This window comes from Xyrauchen texanus, chromosome 8 (assembly GCF_025860055.1).
Source record: "Xyrauchen texanus isolate HMW12.3.18 chromosome 8, RBS_HiC_50CHRs, whole genome shotgun sequence".
Classification (NCBI taxonomy): Eukaryota; Metazoa; Chordata; class Actinopteri; order Cypriniformes; family Catostomidae; genus Xyrauchen; species Xyrauchen texanus.
Window position 1 is genome coordinate 39,829,251 of NC_068283.1, and position 18,004 is coordinate 39,847,254.

The following is an 18,004-nucleotide window of genomic DNA, read 5'->3' on the forward strand; positions in this document are numbered from 1 at the left end:
TGTCACTATAAGTTTCTCAGAATACAATAGTGGTCAAATACTGAACCTTGAGTCTTATATCTTTTTAATGATGTATATAGTTTGTCAAGGTAATAACATTAAATCTGATAGTAACTTTGAACTATTAAAAAAAAAAAAAAACGCTTCAGAGCGCCAGCGCTCTGGCAACGGTTAACAGGTTAATAACGTGGAAATATTACTATTACAATTTCAACTTAAACTACTTCAAAGAGTTCTCGACAAAAAATCCTCCATATGCAGCAATGACAGCTTTGCAGATTCTTGTTATTCTAGCTGTCAGTTTGTCCAGATACTCAGGTGACCTTTCACCCCACACTTCCTGTAGCACTTGACCTTTCACCCCACACTTCCTGTAACACTTGAACTTTCACCCCACACTTCCTGTAGCACTTGCCATAGATGTGTCTGTCTTGTTGGGCACTTCTCAATCATCTTACAGTCTAGCTGATCCCACAAAAGATCAATGGGGTTCAGATCCATAACACTCTTCCAATTATCTGTTAACCAATGTCAGTTTCTTTGCCCACTCTAAACTTTTCTTTTTGTTTTTCTGTTTCAAAAGTGGCTTTTTCTTTGCAATTCTTCCCATAAGACCTCCTGAGTCTTCTCTTTACTGTTGTACATGAAACTGGTGTTGAGCGGGTAGAATTCAATGAAGCTGTCAGCGGAGGACATGTGAGGCCTCTATTTCTCAAACTAGAGACTCTGATGTTCTTATCCTCTAGTTTAGTTGCACATCTGGCCTTCCACATCTCTTTCGGTCATTGTTAGAGCCAGTTGTCCTTTGTCTTTAAAGACTGTAGTTACACCTTTGTATGAAATCTTCAGTTTTTCGGCATTTTCAAGCATTGTATGGCCTTCATTCCTCAAAACGATGATTGACTGATGAGTTTCTAGAGAAAGCAGTTTCTTTTTTGGCATTTTTGACCTAATATTGATCTTAAGACATGCCACTCTATTGCATACTGTGTCAACTCAAAAACAAACACAATGACAATGTTAAGCTCCATTTAATGAACCAAATAGCTTTCAGCTGTGTTTGATATAATGGCAAGTGATTTTCTAGTACCAAATGATAAATTTAGCATGATTACTCAAGGATAAGGTGTTGGAGTGATGGCTGCTGGATGTTTTTTACATCAGTAATGTCCTGATTATACTTTGTGATCAGTTGAATGCCACTTTGGTGAATAAAAGAACCAATTTCCTTCTGAAACAGCAAAACCTGAACATTATTCCTAACTTTTGGCCACTAGCGTATGTATATATATATATATTATTTTTTTTTTCTCCCAGTATAGGATTGTTAAAAATGCACATCATTGACTATATTGTTATATGAGTTAACCCTTAAATGCATGGGTACTTCGCCAAGCATTATTACACTCCTTGGGTTTTTAGCAACCCGGTATATATATTATATATCACAAACAGACCTTAGCTGTGCCATCTTTGATTCTTGACAGGAATACAACTGAAGCTGTGAGGGATTGACGTCTCTTCAATCAGGTGTACTGTCATTTTGTGTTTTTGGATCGTCCTGTGGACAAAACATTGAAAAAGAAAAAATCTTTCCAAAAACATTCAGAAGACAAAAAACTCAACACATCATGATTTGTGGAAAATCAGATGGGATGTAGGAGCTTTATACAGCTTTATACCATGCATACCATTGAAGAGACATTGAAGTAAATCTATCCCTCACAGCCTCGTTTTCATTCACTTTAAAAATAGATGATGTAACTGTGAATAAGGTCTATCTACAAAATGCCCAGATTCAAGTTTTCAAAACATTTTCAAGACAATTACAAAATTATAGAATAGAATATATTCTGATATATTTGGATGTTTTATTTTTCATACATCAAATAGATGAGGCAACACATCTAGAACAGGATTCATCAAATTTCATGAGACGCAATTGGCTGTAAAACACATATTGAGTTATACACATAACACATAAACTACACATAGGCTACACATGTTTACATTCTCAGGCACTTTTTAAGTTTAAATTGACACGGAAATCACAATATTTACATTTACATTTATGCGTTTGGCAGGCGCTTTTATCCAAAGCGACTTACAGTGCAATTATTACAGGGACAATCCCCCCGGAGCAACCTGGAGTTAAGTGCTTTGCTCAAGGACACAATGGTGGTGGCTGTGGGGTTAGAACCAGTGACCTTTTGATTAACAGCCCTGTGCTTTAGCCTCTACGCCACCACCACTCCAACCAATATAAATTTCACCCTGTGACAAAAGCCAAATCATGTACTGTTACACTTGCTATAGTTTACTTCCAGGTTGCTTCTTCGTCAAATAGTTTGTCAAATGTAAATCAAGCCAATCACTGAAACATCAGCGCCATCTTGAGTAAGAAATCAAATGTATAATATGTATGTGTGCATGCAGATTGAATACTGGTGAAAGGTGATATAGTACTCATTTGTCTTGTAATAAACAAAGACACATATATCCCGTGATAGTATACTTATATTGATATAATAATCATAAAAAGCACGAAAGCACGAAAAAAGCAACACTATTACATATCTCAGCTCTTTGATGGCTCTATTCACTTTTGGAAATTAACTTGTTAATAAAGTCTTATTTTTTATTAATTTTGCAATTTTTCCTTTTTTATTCTCTTTTCAGAAGAGAAGGATAGAGGAATACTAAAGAGGTGTGGGCATTACTCTTTAAAAAAAAATAGAAAAAAGAAAAAAAAAAAGGAATTAGGTCAAAATTAGGTTGGCAAATTTACCAACATGTTGTCTCTTTTTTTCTATTGGACATCTTCATAACATGACAGAAATGTTTCTGAAATTGTAAATTGATATGTGCACCTGCTTTTAAGACGTTTATGAAATGACAAGGCCTTTAGTCTTTTAGTCTAGGAAATCCCTTGCTACTTTTTGTAGTTTGGGAAAAATCTGAGCTTCTAAAGAACTGGCTCTTTAGAACATACATTAGTCGTAAAGCGGTCTGGCCTGTCGTAATATACTGTCGTAGTAGCAACAGTCGCCATGACAACCAGCCTCCAACTACAGCAACAACAACAAATGTGTATAGCAGCAATGGCGACCGCCGGTGAAGATTGAGCGGCAGCGGATGTTTTAAAATCTCTTGCACGACACTTAAACTGTTTAAACGAGGACAACAAAAGCGCAAGAAGAAAATATTTAGATGCAATTAAAAGAGAAAGTGTCGAGCAGTATCTATCCAGCGGCGCGCTGAAGGAGGTTTTCGGCTGTTTGGTTTAAGCCCTGCTGATATACCTATCAGATCCTGCGGATACATGCAGAGACACAACCGTTCAGATCATCACGGGGTTCATTCGAGCTGTCCCCAAACCGGAGGACTATCTGCCCTCTCTCATGTACGCTCTGGCGCAGAGACTCGGGGGAATGGACATCCTGGAGCCCGCGAAAGAGTTGAGGCTGGCTCTGGTGGAGATGCTGTCGCTGGTGGTGGTGTGTGGGAAGCATCTGGCGTGGGAAGCATACCTAGATGACATGATGAAGATACTCCAGACGACTCTAACAGATCCCTTCCCTGAGGTTAAGAAAGAGAGCTGTAAATGTACCATTAGTTTTGCCAAGTGTGTGCCTGGTTAGTGAGGCCCTCAAGCCATTGGTGTGCTAGATGATTGTGATTGAAATGCAGTGTATAAATACAGGATATTTGTGTCAATAAGATCGAGTTACTTCTTTGTTTAGATTCATTATACTGGAGTTTTAGATACAGTTTTTGGTTCTTTGGCAAGCTGACCATTGGTAGAGAATGTGGTTTTGGTTGTCATGGTAACATGGACAGTATGCTGGCCTAAAAACCGACAACTAAGCTGAAAAGAAAAAACTTTCCCCCTCACTTTTTTGTGTCGTCCATTGGTCAAAAATCTTCTGTCTGTCTAATCTATCTGTCTGTCTGTCTGTATATCTGTATATCTGTCTGACTGTCTGTTGGTCTATCTGTCTGTCTGTTGGTCTGCTTATCGATTTGTTGTTCTGTCTGTCTGTCTATATGTCTGTCTGTTTGTCTGTCTGTTGATCTATCTGTCTTTCTATCTATCTGTCTGTTTGTCTTCCTGTCTATCTATGTGTCTGGCTGTTGATCTTTATGTCTGTGTGTCTGTGTGTATGTGTATGTGTGTATATATATATATATATATATATTTCTGTCGGTCTCTCTATCTGTCTATTGATCTGTTGTGCTATATGTCTGTCTGTCTATCTATATGTCTGGCTGTTGATCTTTCTGTCTACCTACCGATCTGTCTGTCTATATTTCTGTCTGTCTACATGTCTGTCAGTTGATCTGTCAGCCTATCTGTCTATCGATCTGTTATTCTATCTCTCTGTCTGTATGTATATCTGTCTATATATTGTTCCATCTATCTGTCTGTCTAACTGTCAATCAATTAAAAGCTTTTCTGAAGCAATACGTTTTAATATAGGATTTAATTATACTAAATGTGGATCCCTCTCTAATATCACTAAATGTAATTATAAATTTAAATGAATTATAAGGAGGATGTTGAAATAATCAGTCAGTCAATCATCTAATTGGACCGGTCATAGAATGGGCACAGAGTACGTGCTGTACAAGTTTCCTTTAATATTTCTTTACTTGTAACTTCTACCTAGATATTTGATCTGTTTGTTTGTTTTTTGTCCAGAACATTTTCACCTGCAGGCGGAGACTCTTCTGAAGCCCCTGTTGCAGTCTCACACCAGCACTCTCACATGAGAGTTTCAGACACACAGGCCATCGGTGCGGTCATACAGTACAGCACAGGAAAGAACGTGGATGAAATTTTGTCCCGCTTGGCGCAGAGATTGTTTGACGACTCGCCAAGGGTGAGCTGGCAGCTGCTTTGCCTTGATTTATGGAAAAATCTATAAAAACAAAATAAGTAAGGTTCTTGATTGATTCATAGTTGAAGAAACTGCTTCCTCAATTACATTAGTTTAAATTTTTTCTGTACTTTTCGCTCTTCTGCTGAATATAGAATATATACACACTGTTTTAACATTTCTAAGGCACATGTTTTTTTTTTTTATTGTTATGGGATTATTAATTGTTTTGTTCTGTTCAGATGAGGAAGACTGTTTCAGTAGTTGTGGGTAATTGGCTTCTCCATCTGCCGGACAGATATTCCTACTTCCACAAACTCGTACTGCTGAGCAGCCTCACTGATGACATTCCTGAAACAGGTAAAAACACACAAGCTGCCTCACATAATGTTCTGTTCAAAGCTGCAAGCTCTAGTGGAATTTAGGCATCTCTAATCGGTGCTGTAGCCATTTGAAATTGTTATTATTTTAAAGCGAAAATCGCAGTTCTAGTAATGCACTTTCAGTGGAAGTGAATTAAGCCAGTCCATAAATGTTAAAATACACATTGTTACAAATGTATAGCCACAAGACATTATTCGTGTTATCATGTTTTGAGTGAGGTTTATCGGGGTGGGTGTAATTGTACCCAGCTGGTGTGTGATAGCTGTGCAGTGTGTAAACCTCACGCTCCTGGCCATTAGAGATGCACTAGCGACCGAGGCTAGAGGCCATGGCTTTTATAGCCTCCTTGCTAGCACGTCTGACTCCTATACCGGGCATCGCTGGTTCGAATCCCGCTCTGGGCGGGTCGAGTTTGACCGGTGACGCCTGCAATAATGATTTTACATTCAGGGTTGTTTGGTTCCATTTCATGGAACATTTTGGGCTTCAGTCATTCGTCTTTTTGAATTTACATCATGTCCGTAAACAAAGAAAGGAAGGTACGGTGGCAGATATACAAACCTACTCACTCAGACATCAAATTTATAAATAAAGCATACCGCAAGTAACTCCCAGTTGCGTATATTAACCACAAATGTCGATATAGAGCCCAAAATCTTTTGCAAGGCACTTAACTCCAGGTTGCTCTGGGGGGGGGATTGTCCCTGTAATAAGTGCACTGTAAGTCGCTTTGGATAAAAGCGTCTGCCAAATGCGTAAATGTAACTGATCAGATCTTAACATAAGACTTAAGATAGGAACTTTTCTGTAATATGCCCCCAGAATATCATAGAGACTTGGGGGTGGGCTTTTTTGACTTGGGCCATGTAGAAAACCCAAAATCTGAGCAACCACCCAGAATACCAAAGCATCTGCATTGCAACATGCTACAATACATTCAGAACACCTTAGGGACAGCAAAGCAGTTTCCTTGCAACCACCATAAAAACCCAAGCATTGTGGCAGCAATGTTATTTTTTCATGTACATTTTTAAACAAGTGTTGTCAAAGTAGGTCTTTTATTACATATTTCCAGCCCTTCACAAACACACACACACATGCTCATGTTTCAAATGTGACAGAACACATCTCTGACACTTCGCTCAGACCGTGTGGAAAAATCCCACCCAGACCCAAGAGTCTAACCCTTGTTTCCTTTCATCCCACATTCGGCTCACTTTGATATAAAAAATAACACTCTATTTTCTGAGTTTACCAGCTCCTTTGAGCCAAGTTGCTACCATGTGGGCTTTGCCGGTATTTCCTCTGTAATGTAATAAAAATCACTGAAGAAAATGACTAATTGCACACTAACCCTCCCATGTCTGCAACAGTCCTGCAACACCCCGTTTACTCTGCGCTCAGATTCTGTTTGGTCCAGCTGTCCTTGTCCCGTCTTTGACTTCTTTCCAGCCTCTCACAATCTCTCTCTCATCCACCCACCAGAAGTTTTCCTTCCTTTAAATAATGTGCTTTTCAAAAGCATTGGGTCAGAGATAGTGACAAACAGATTGAAAGAGCACATTCCAACTAGAGAAATCGTTCATATTCAAGCGGTCTGTCACAGATGTAGCAAGGCCTCTGACTGCCCATAGAGATCTGAGAAGAGCGATAAATATTTCAATGGATAGTTCACCCAAATATGAAAATTCTGCTATTATTTTGTCTCCTTTAAGACTTCTCCAATCTATATGAAGGGCATCTGTTGTGATTTGGCTAACCTCGGCATACAGGCATCCTTCATCAGCCAAAGTTCAACGGATCTGAGTTAAAGATGCAAAATTTATTATACTAGTTGTGACAACAATACGGCCCTCCCGTGGTGACTTTTTCCCTGTTTCCCCGCGAGTTATTGAAAAGCCAATATGCTTCTGATATGAGGTGTACCTGTGGATGTATTTTAAGGCCTACCTTCAAACTCAGTGACTCTTTTGGACCTCCACAAGTCTAGTTCATCCTTGGGAGTAATTTCCAAATGCCTGAAGGTACCACGTTCATATGTACAAGCCATAGTATGCAAGTATAAACATCATGGGACCACACCGTCATCATACCGCTCAGGACGAAGGCGCATTCTGTCTCCTAGAGATGAACAAAGTTTTGTTCGAAAAGTGCAAATCAATCCCAGAGCAACAGCAAATGATCTTGTGAAGATGCTGGAGGAAGCAGGTTGACAGGTATCTATATCCACAGTAAAACAAGTCCTATATCAACATAACCCGAAAGGCTGCTCGGCAAGGAAGAAGACACTGCTCCAAAACCACCATAAAAAAGCCAGACTACAGTTTGCAAGTGCACATGGGGACAAAGATCTTGTTTATTGGAGAAACGTTCTCTGGTCTTATGAAACAAAAATGGAACGTTTTGGCCATAATGACCATCGTTATGTTTGGGGAAAAAGGCTTGCCAGCTGAAGAACACCATCCCAACCGTGAAGCATGGAGGTGGCAGTATCATGTTGTGGGGGTGCACTGCTGCAGGAGGGACTGGTGCACTTCACAAAATAGATGACATCATGAGGAAAGAAAATTATGTGGTATATTGACGCATCATCAAATCTCAAGACATCTGCCATCAATCAAGGAGGCTTACATAACTGAGTCAGTTACACCAGTTCTCTCTGCAGGAATGGGACAAATTTCCAGCAACTTATTGTGAGAAGCTTGTGGAAGAATACCCAAAATGTTTGACCCAAGATAAACAATTTAAAGGCAATGCTGCTAAATACTAACAAATTGTATGTAAGCTTCTGACCCACTGGGAATGTGATGAAAGAAATAAAAGCTGAAATATATAATTCTCTACTATTATTCTGACATTTCACATTCTTAAAATAAAGTAGTGATCCTAACTGACCTAAGACAGGGAACGTTTTCTACGAGTAAATATCAGGATTTGTGAAAAACTGAGTTTAAATGTATTTGGCTAAGGTGTCTGTAAATTCTGACCTCAACTGTACCTTTTAAAAGAGACCTGTTGAAAGGATCCAGAAATACGTTTGGACCATTCTAATTCTTTCGTTTTCGTTTACATTTTTGAAATGGTCCATACTGATATATCTGTTTTAATTAATTGGTGTCAATAGTTGCTTTTTGTAAATATCTATGCCTTTTTATTATTATTATTCCTCCATGTTCCTCTGTGGCCAACAAACACCTTGGCGACCAACTTACTTCTACAGTATAACAGCGGCCTTTAGAGGTGAAATAAAAACTCACAATATTCATTATCCATATTTTTATCCTCACTTCAATGCAAATGTGTTTATTTTAATTAGATAAGTCAAGTGTATAACAAATATTTGACTATATGGAAATATGCCCCTTCAGCACATACCTTGTGAATAATAATAAAAAATCCTCATCTAGTAAATATATACAGTCAATATAAAATCCTTAATCCGGAGAATATATAGGCTATGAAAAGCTTATTTTGGTAAATAATTTAATAGAGCACTATAACGGAGCCAAGTCTGTGTGATTTCAAAATAAGAGTCCCGGAATAAGTAAATCTATTTCAGGCTTGTTCATAGTGCCTCATTATGCTCCAGATCTAAATTGTCTTCTGGATAATGTTGGGATTTTATCCCAAACTGCATCTTGGATTATATATATTGGACTCTTGTAGCCTCTATGGCTGTGCCCGTCAAAGTCAGGAAAAGCTGTTTTTTTTGAAGATGCCTGTTTAGTTTCACTTTCACATCTGAAAGTTAAAATGGAGATTTAGAGTAGGAGATTTACCTCAAACCAGTCCCAAATCTCCCTTGGTTCTCTTTTCCGTGAACGACTGTCTTCCACGTTACCTTTATTGTTGACACCTGTTAATCTAACGAGCAGCCATTTTAGTTGGTGGTGGTGGATCCTTAAAGGGGCAGTGCACAGTTCTACTCCGCCACAGTACAAAAGGACTTAATTGCTCCTTTGGGCTGTGCCCGGCCATATCTCACGGGTGAAGGTCCGACCACCAAACGCTTGCCAATGAGCTCGCTCCCCAGGCCTGGTTCCAGGGCGGGGCCCCGGTTTCCCTATTCCAGGCGAGATTTCTGGTTCCTTGTTTTTCTGAAACTCATAGGTTCCTTTGAATCGCTCTTAGTCTGTCCTCTCACCCAGGACCAAATTACCTTCCAGGGGCAATTGCCCCAGACAACATTGCTCCTGGGCTCATTGAGGCACCCAAACCCCTCTACCATGGTAAGGTGGCGATTCACAGAGATTTTAAACCAGTATGCTTGTAATCTTTTCTGTGAAATGAAATTTAAATGAATATTCACTGATAATCTTCCACTCCTGCGTAGGTCTCAAATCCAATTTTTGTGTCCATGTTCAAATAAATAAAACGCCATGGCCATTGACATCAAACAAAGTTGGCTCTTGTGCATGTTGTAACTGAACACAGGCATGCAAAAATGCAGAATATAATATCAAATTTGACAGCTTTTCACTGCATAATAGTTACATTTCCATCTGTTCCTCACACAACCCTATTGTTTGGCTTTAGAAGAAAGAATAGCCGCACTTAAACATCCAAATGGCAACATTTTTGAAATATCATTATACCAATGATTCTACCGTAGGAGGTTCATTCTTTACTCAAATGTTCAGTATACATTTGCGAGCTATAAACATTAATTCGCTGACAAGTGTAACCTGAAGAGGTGCACTATCCTCTTTAATAATTCCCTGGGGAAAAAACAGAAATCGTAATTCTTTATAAAGCAGCTAAGTATTTTACTAACTAAGTAAGAGCTTAGTCCTGCATGAAGATTCTTTATAATTGCTCCTTTTGCATTCCACAATAACATCAAATAGGTTTGGAACAACATGAGGGTAAGTAAATAATGACAGAATAAAAAATCTTGGCTGAACTATTCCTTTAATCTTGACATGGATCTTGACTCATGAAGGTTATATGTGTGTTGACACTGTTGTGATGTAAGATAAATCTCTTCCTGCTGCAGAAGGAAGTGATTCAGATGTCTGTTAATGATGTAGCACTCATCTACAGTCCACTTCACTGATCTCTCCGTTCTTCACTTCAAAGAGCCTCATTTATCCTGCGGTTTTACACTCTATCCATCACACACTCGTCTGCTACTGGCCTGCTGCCAGAGGGGTCATGAGCTGTCAACACCTCCTCATAGTCATGTGTCAATGTGTCGTAGACATGTTCTGTTGAAGTACTCAGACACCTAGTGGCAACAGATGCGTTTGTTGTTGTTCTTTATAAGTTTTAAGATGTTTAAACATTTTGCCATTTTTCTAACTGCGACCGGGGTGCCTAAAATACCCCTTAGATTGCAAACTTCAAGAGAATGTAAAGAACTTTACAAGTTGGATTCACTTGAATCCCACCTCACCATTCAACACGCCTCTCAGTGTCTTCTAATCTTACATTTTTTCCACTTTTTCTCATCTGGTCTTTCTTTCTTTGTCATTCTGCTCTGATGTGAGATGTGATTCATGTCCATTATAATGCCACACTTTCCATAATCCCTCATTCCATGGGTTAAGCTTGTAATAACAGCCCTGTGCTTAAGTTACTGAGGAAATTCATTCATATCTCCACACAAAGAAAACATTGTTTTCTCGTGCACTTACAAACGTATAAAGCAAAAGATAAAATTAAATCTCCCTCCAAACAAATCGGGATAACACCAAATCCTCACAAAGACACGACCACTGAAAGAACACAGCTGAGCTTTGTGTGGTTTTTTTGTTGTTGTTCTAATGGTGACCCAAGGTGAACTCACAAAAGTGCAACAAAAGACCAGTTCGTTGTACTTTACTAAGTGTCTGAAAACATATTCAAGAAAAATCTGCCATCATGCTCTATATTATGAAACATATTTCTACTAATCCAGATGAGTGAATTTTAATTTGATAACCAACTAATGTTTTCTCTCTCTCGCAGAGGTTCTGAAAGTGGCCAGTGAAGTTGATTGTGATCTCTTAAAACAGCAAACGGAGGCTGTGAGAGAAAAACAGCGCAGCCCTGAGTACTGCGATAAACTCCTCCAACACATTCACTCATTATGAGACTCTTCAAAATACACAGTATGAGAAAGTTAGACTTAATACTGTTGGTTTACTATGTTTCATGCAGATGCAAGCAGACAAAGGCTGTGTCTCCTGTGGAAGGACGCATCCTCCAGAGGTCGCATTTGTCGGCCCCATACGTCATCGAGGCTGGTGTTTCAATTTTTTTTTGTCATTTTTTATTTATTTTTTTGTTTTTGGGAATGCAAAAAGGTTAACAATTGTATAAATGTAAGTGCATATACATAAACAATAGATACAAAATAAGAAAAAGACGAAAAAATATATAAAAATGAAACGAGACAGCCTCGATGATGTATGCGACCAACAAATCCAACCTCCAGAGGACGCTAGCCTTCCAATCGAGACAGATACATTTGCTATTTATTTCATCTGTTGTCTCATTGATGTTTTATACAATTAAACAATATTTAATATATGTCTATATTTCAGTATGTTAATATATGTCAATACAGTGTGTGTGTATATATATATATATATATATATATATATATATATATTAGTTTTTAGTATAATTGATTGAAATGTGCCTTTTCAATTTTAAGTTGAGCTTTTAACAATTTCATGCCTAATATTTTATGAAATAAACTTGCTTAAACATGACAAGCAAAAGTGTAGTTTATTGTTTATTTATTTTTCTTGTTTTATTTCACATTTACATTAGTGTTCTTGGCTGATGCTTTAAAAAAAAAAAAAACGAGGTAAATGATTCTTATTTTAAATAAAAAGTACACAAGTCCAGTAATACCTCATAACTAACATCATTGTATTTTTGTCAACCAAAAACCTCCTTTTAAATAAAAAAAAAAAACATTATTTATAAATGCTGGTAACCAGTTATCTACGTACCGATAGTTTTTTTTTCATGTAACCAAAGTCTAAAAGGTTTATCACAATAAATTTTCAGGATTACACCACTTCCTGTTGCCAAAAATGGTCATTCCTATGTTTTTCCCCCAAGAGACTCTTAGTTTGAAGTTTTTGCTCAGTTCTGTGTCTGCCTATCCATTGCCCTAATAATTGTACCACCACAGGTGTTCCTCGTCGTCTTGTTAGTGTGTGTGTGTGTGTGTGTGTGTACCCTCTTGTTCCAGGGCCTGCTGCAGACATTACAAATGACTATCAGACAAGTGCTCTCCCCTTGTGTTCCTTTTGTAAAATGGAAGAATATAGAATCAATTCCATGCCACATATATTTGCTAAAATATAAAGTATTGCAAAATAAAATAAAGTTTTGCAAAAGAAAAAAAGTATTGAGCAAAAAAAATATTTTTTTTTAAACAAAAATTAAGTATCACAAACGTAAAATAAAGTATCGAGAGAAAAAAATAAACTTTTGCAAACAAAAATAAAGAATTGCAAAATATAAATAAAATATAGCAAAAAACAATATATAATTAATTGCAAAAATCAATGACTGTTGTAAAAGAAACTAAAGAACTTTGATCCTTTTTTATCTCTGCAACAGATTTTTAGGCAGCAATGATTTTGCCACACATCTTTTTCTTTGCAATGCTCCTTTTAATCTGCATTTCCATCACGTGTGAGCTCGTGATACCGTTTTGCCTTTGCGCTTCACTTTTCTGTGCGTTTCACTTTATGGCACTGTTTTGACGTGGGGGTGGAGTCAGGGGATTGGGGCGTGTACAACGGGCCCCATGATGCCTCCCTGGAAGTAACGTCATTAGCTTGAGACCTATTCTGACGATTTGTGCTGCCTTGTCGAAAAATGCTACCGTAGCGCGAATCGATCACAGAGAATGTCGATTCATTCTCTAGCTACTGTTTCCATAATGATGTAAATCTCACAATATTAAGACATCGTTATTTCATTTAAAACAGGGTAAGTGTATGGGGAGCATATTTTTATATTTTAAATGAACCAGCAATTATCACATTTGACATAACAAGTAAAAATGACATTATATGAAATACAATTATAATAAAATTATAAGTTATGAGTACTGTATACTGTACCGTTTTTATTTTTTAAAACTGTGTGAAAAGTAAAAATTATCATAAAATATTCATCTTTGACCTGTCAAAGCACACCTTTCCTAACTGAAACTTTCAGTTATTCTTGTTCAGCTGGCTGACCGTACAAATATTCATATGGTAGTTAGCATTTTCTGACACATGAATATTTACCTTATGTTCACTGTCATTAAAAAAAACAATACTAGACCAACGTGCCCTATCAAATAATGCTCCCAGTGCAAATTCACTTTATTTAACATCACTACTCACTCCATATGCACCTTATGAATATGGAGAGTATGTTGAGATATTTTGTAATTATGCCTTCAAGATGTCAGGAGCAGCATATTCTGTAATAGCTTCTTTAAGATGTCAGGAGTTGCATATTTTGATAGACCAACGTGCCCTATCAAATAATGCTCCCAGTTTTTTGAAAGTAAATAAATGATGAAAGTACTCTGAATCTGGCAAAACAGTACATTTATTTATTTATTTTAAAGCCTCACGCCATATCACACTACATGAACATTAGCACATTCTGATTTGTACACATTTCACACACTCTGGCACTTTTTGCACGTATGTTGCACAAATAGCTAATTGCTATATTATGCTGAAAATAAGGTGTGCATGCTAACATTTACACGTTCACATGTCAAATTATGTAATAAAAAAAGGATTAAAGATATTGCAATGCTCACTGTCAAGTCTCACAGCAAGGATGCATAGATTTATGGGCGTGGTAACGCAGAACAAAACTGTGAGTCTGCACATGCGCATAACCAGTAAGTAGCACATATCGATGGGTAGCACAAATCGTCAGAACACCAGGGCTCAAACATCATGGCTGAGCACAGGCATGCAGGTGGATCTCAGGTTTGTAAAGTTGATTGTTTCCTTTTATTTAATTAGCATTAAATGTGCTTTAACAGCATTTGCTTCAGATAAAGAAGTTAGCGATCAGTTAAAGCGGTGGATTTATTAGCCATACTCGCTAACATAGCCAGCATCTGCAGTTTATTCTCTCTCAGTTGATTGGACTATTGATTGATTCTTATGTTTACTTTATAGATTATAATTGTCTATACCATAGTATGTTGTCTTCTTAAAAAAAATGTTTTTTGCTCAATAATTTTTTCTTTTGCAAAACTTTATATTTTTGCAAATATATGTGGCATGGAATTGATCCCATAGAAGAAGAATCAGTTTTACATTTGTTTTATCAGTGTACTTTCTCTAAACCTTTTTGGACAGAAATAACCTTGTTATTATTTTTATGTTTTAACAAATTGGTGCAGATTACAGAGTATGATTTTTCTTTCAGACATTCATTGTAATGATGATACATTTGATTGTTCTTTATTGTTACTTTGTCTTCTAGGTAAATTTCATCTTCACAAAGCCAGAGTAATACAATCGAAAACTAATTTTAGAATTTTTTTCTGCTGACGTAAAATCGCTTTTTGCCTCTGTTAATAATATGTCTAAACCTCTGAACGCCAAGGCTTCAAAAACATATAACATCCTTAAGGATGTCACAATGAAAATGTAATCTTTATATGTGATATGTTATGTATTGTTTTTATTTGTCCCTTTGTTAGCAATATGTCCCCACTGTTATTATTCAATGTATATATATGTTTAATGCAATAATAATAATAATTAAAAAAAAAAAGCTCTCTCAGCGTCACGCATGCGCATTGCAGACATGCACTCACACAGGCTCATGCGTGCGCTCTTCGCTGTGACGTCACATCACGACGTCGAAACCAGAAATACGCTGACAAATCATAAATAAGTGTCCAATATGGCGTTAGAAGTTGGACAAAACAGCGCAAGCGCAAAAACACAGCGTACAATAGTGGTGGAAATTTTGATTCTTTCCAGAGACTCGTTCATTTTTAGTTCGTTCACCAAAATGATTCGTTCAGATTCGTTCACTGATTCGTTCAGTTTTTTTTTTCCATATTACACAAATACGTCAGCAGCAGGTGCGGCAAAATGTGTTGTTCAACTAACGTATTTACTTGTTACAAAATAAAAACTGATTTGACTTTATTAAAAATGGTGCCCTACTCATTAAATGGATAAAATAAGTCTAAATAAGTGATCAAAGTCTTTACACTCTTTTTATCTTTTAAATTACACTCTTTTCGGATGACCAAATCACAAGTGTTTTTTAATTTGTTTGCATACTAGGCAGGCTAGTTAACATTTTATTTGTTTGGTCAGAACGAGTTAAACGAGGAGTTATGTTCTGTATGTAAGATATGAATTGCGCGTGCACAGTACGGATATTCGTTCACAAGATTCAACAAATCACATGCTCCGTCCTCGTATCATACTCGAAGGCTATTGGCTCGAGGTTTAGTCACTCTTTGTCTTTGACAGATGAAACGGTCCACAGAGCTACACGGTTCATTGAGCTGCGCATGCGCGCAATAGCGGCGCGCAGTGGTGGAGGGAGGAATTTCAGTGAACGAGAAATATGAGTCAATGGATAACGTGAACGAGAATGATTCGTTCACCTAAAAGATTCGTTCAAAAAGAACGATTCGTTCACGAACGTAACATCACTAGCGTACAAGTGAATTTCAACAGTGTGAGCACCATGATACAGCTCGCACGTAAAATTTAAACCTGCAGAACTTGCAAATCACAAACTCCAGCACAAAAAAATATGATTGTGCACACAAATTAACAAGTCTCACACACGCACGAGTTCTTTTCTGCACACAAGTCGGTTTTGACACTCAGGGGCGGGGCCCAATCCTTTCTGTTAACAAATGCTATTGGCTGCTGATCAAATCCTGTATTGATTGGCTGCATCTCTTCGAATTTCTCGTGATTGGCTGTTGTTGGACAAGAACAGACAGAAAGAGGGAACTTTTTATTTTTGACAAGAAAAAACATACAAAACTCTCTTAGTGGAGAAATAAGAAATATACATCAATTGGAACAATACAGTTATTGTCAGTGTAAATGAAAGAAAAGTGTCCCCTACACAATACTGCACAACAAAAAGCAAACAACAAGGGGGTATTGGTTTAAAAAAAAAAAAAAAGTCTCGAGATCAAAAGGCTAGAGAAAAAAATGTATATTAAAGAAAAAATTTAAATAAAAGCATCGTTTAGACGTAGCATACAAGTGGATATTTATCAAAACAATTGTCTGGATATATCACTACACAATTTTACTAGACGATACTTTTTCAGTGAGGAAAAATACAATTTATAATCGTTCATAAACCATTACTACAATGAATGTGATATTTACCCATGAGAACAATCATATTAACCAAATCAGCTAGGGATGAATCTACATTATCCATATAAAAGAGAATTTGTGATAAGTCAAACATCGGGACGTCATCAATCTTAAATGACAATTAAGTAAATCAGACCAGAAGCTTTTGCCCTTAGGACATAACAAGAACAAGTGTTCCAGAGTCTCATCAGCTGCCTCACAAAATACACACAGGGATCTACTTCCAATTTAAACCTCTTTCTAAGAAAGTCAGCAACCGGATATATTTTATAAATCATTTTAAAGTGAGTCTCTTTGACTTTAGGGGAAATGGGCCATTTGATGAATTTGAAATGTGGGTTATCTATGGACAAGGCATTCATATTTGGGACTTGTACACACAATCCTCTATTATAATCCAAAAACATTCTAGATTTAAAAAATCATTAATTTATTATTACATTTACTGTCATGTAATTTTGGATTAACTGTAATAACGGTATTGCTTTACACATTTTATTATATTCTCTATAAGTGTGGTTAAGATTATACTTGAGCAAAAAGGCAAAATGTCCCAAAAAGTTACTATTATCATCTAATATATCCTTCACAAACACAATACATGTCTCATACCAATCACTTTAAACAATGATTTCATATTAATAATGAACCTGTTATTCCATAGGGTGGATCCATGGGGAGAAAAGTTGTGGGTAAATATAATTTTACAGTATTGGAGAAGTTGTTCGTGGAAGTTTGATAATATAATAGTAATCTTAGTTACCTCAAAATCACATTTTAAAAGAAATTCAAGCCCACTTATTTTATTAAATAGAGATCTAGAGATCTATCACATAGAGTAAGTATGATTTCAACCATTTACACGTAAATGCCCCAAAGTCATTCAAAGTCCAAGGCGTTGATACCACCCTTATCATACTCTTTCACTAACTGTGATTTCCTAATATAATGGGTTTTATTTTTCCAAAGGAGGGAACTGGGAAGATTGGGAATCAGATGATGGCAGACAGTAAAGAGGTTATGGTTTCTTTCTAAATTTCTTCTTAATTTCTTGTAGCTGTAAGATGTTTTGTGCAAACACACACACACACATAATATATATATATATATATATAAACGCACAAAACATCTTACAGCTACAAGAAATTAAGGAGGAATTTGGAAAGAAACCATAACCTCTTTACTGTCTGCATCATCCTTCCTACTTTCTGTCTGTTCTTGTCCAACAACAGCCAATCACGAGAGATTCGACGAGATGCAGCCAATCAATACAGGATTTGATCAGCAGCCAATAACATTTGTTAACAGAAAGGATTGGGCCCCGCCCCTGAGTGTCAAAACCGACTTGTGTGCAGAAAATAATAACTCGTGCGTGTGTGAGACTTGTTAATTTGTGTGCAC

At 37.0% G+C, this 18,004-nt stretch overlaps 1 pseudogene; it reads left to right on the plus strand.

The window, feature by feature from the left end:
• Positions 1 to 3,050: 3,050 nt before the first annotated feature.
• LOC127648168 (dynein axonemal assembly factor 5-like) lies at positions 3,051 to 11,918 on the plus strand (annotated as a pseudogene).
• The last annotated feature ends 6,086 nt before the right edge of the window (positions 11,919 to 18,004 follow it).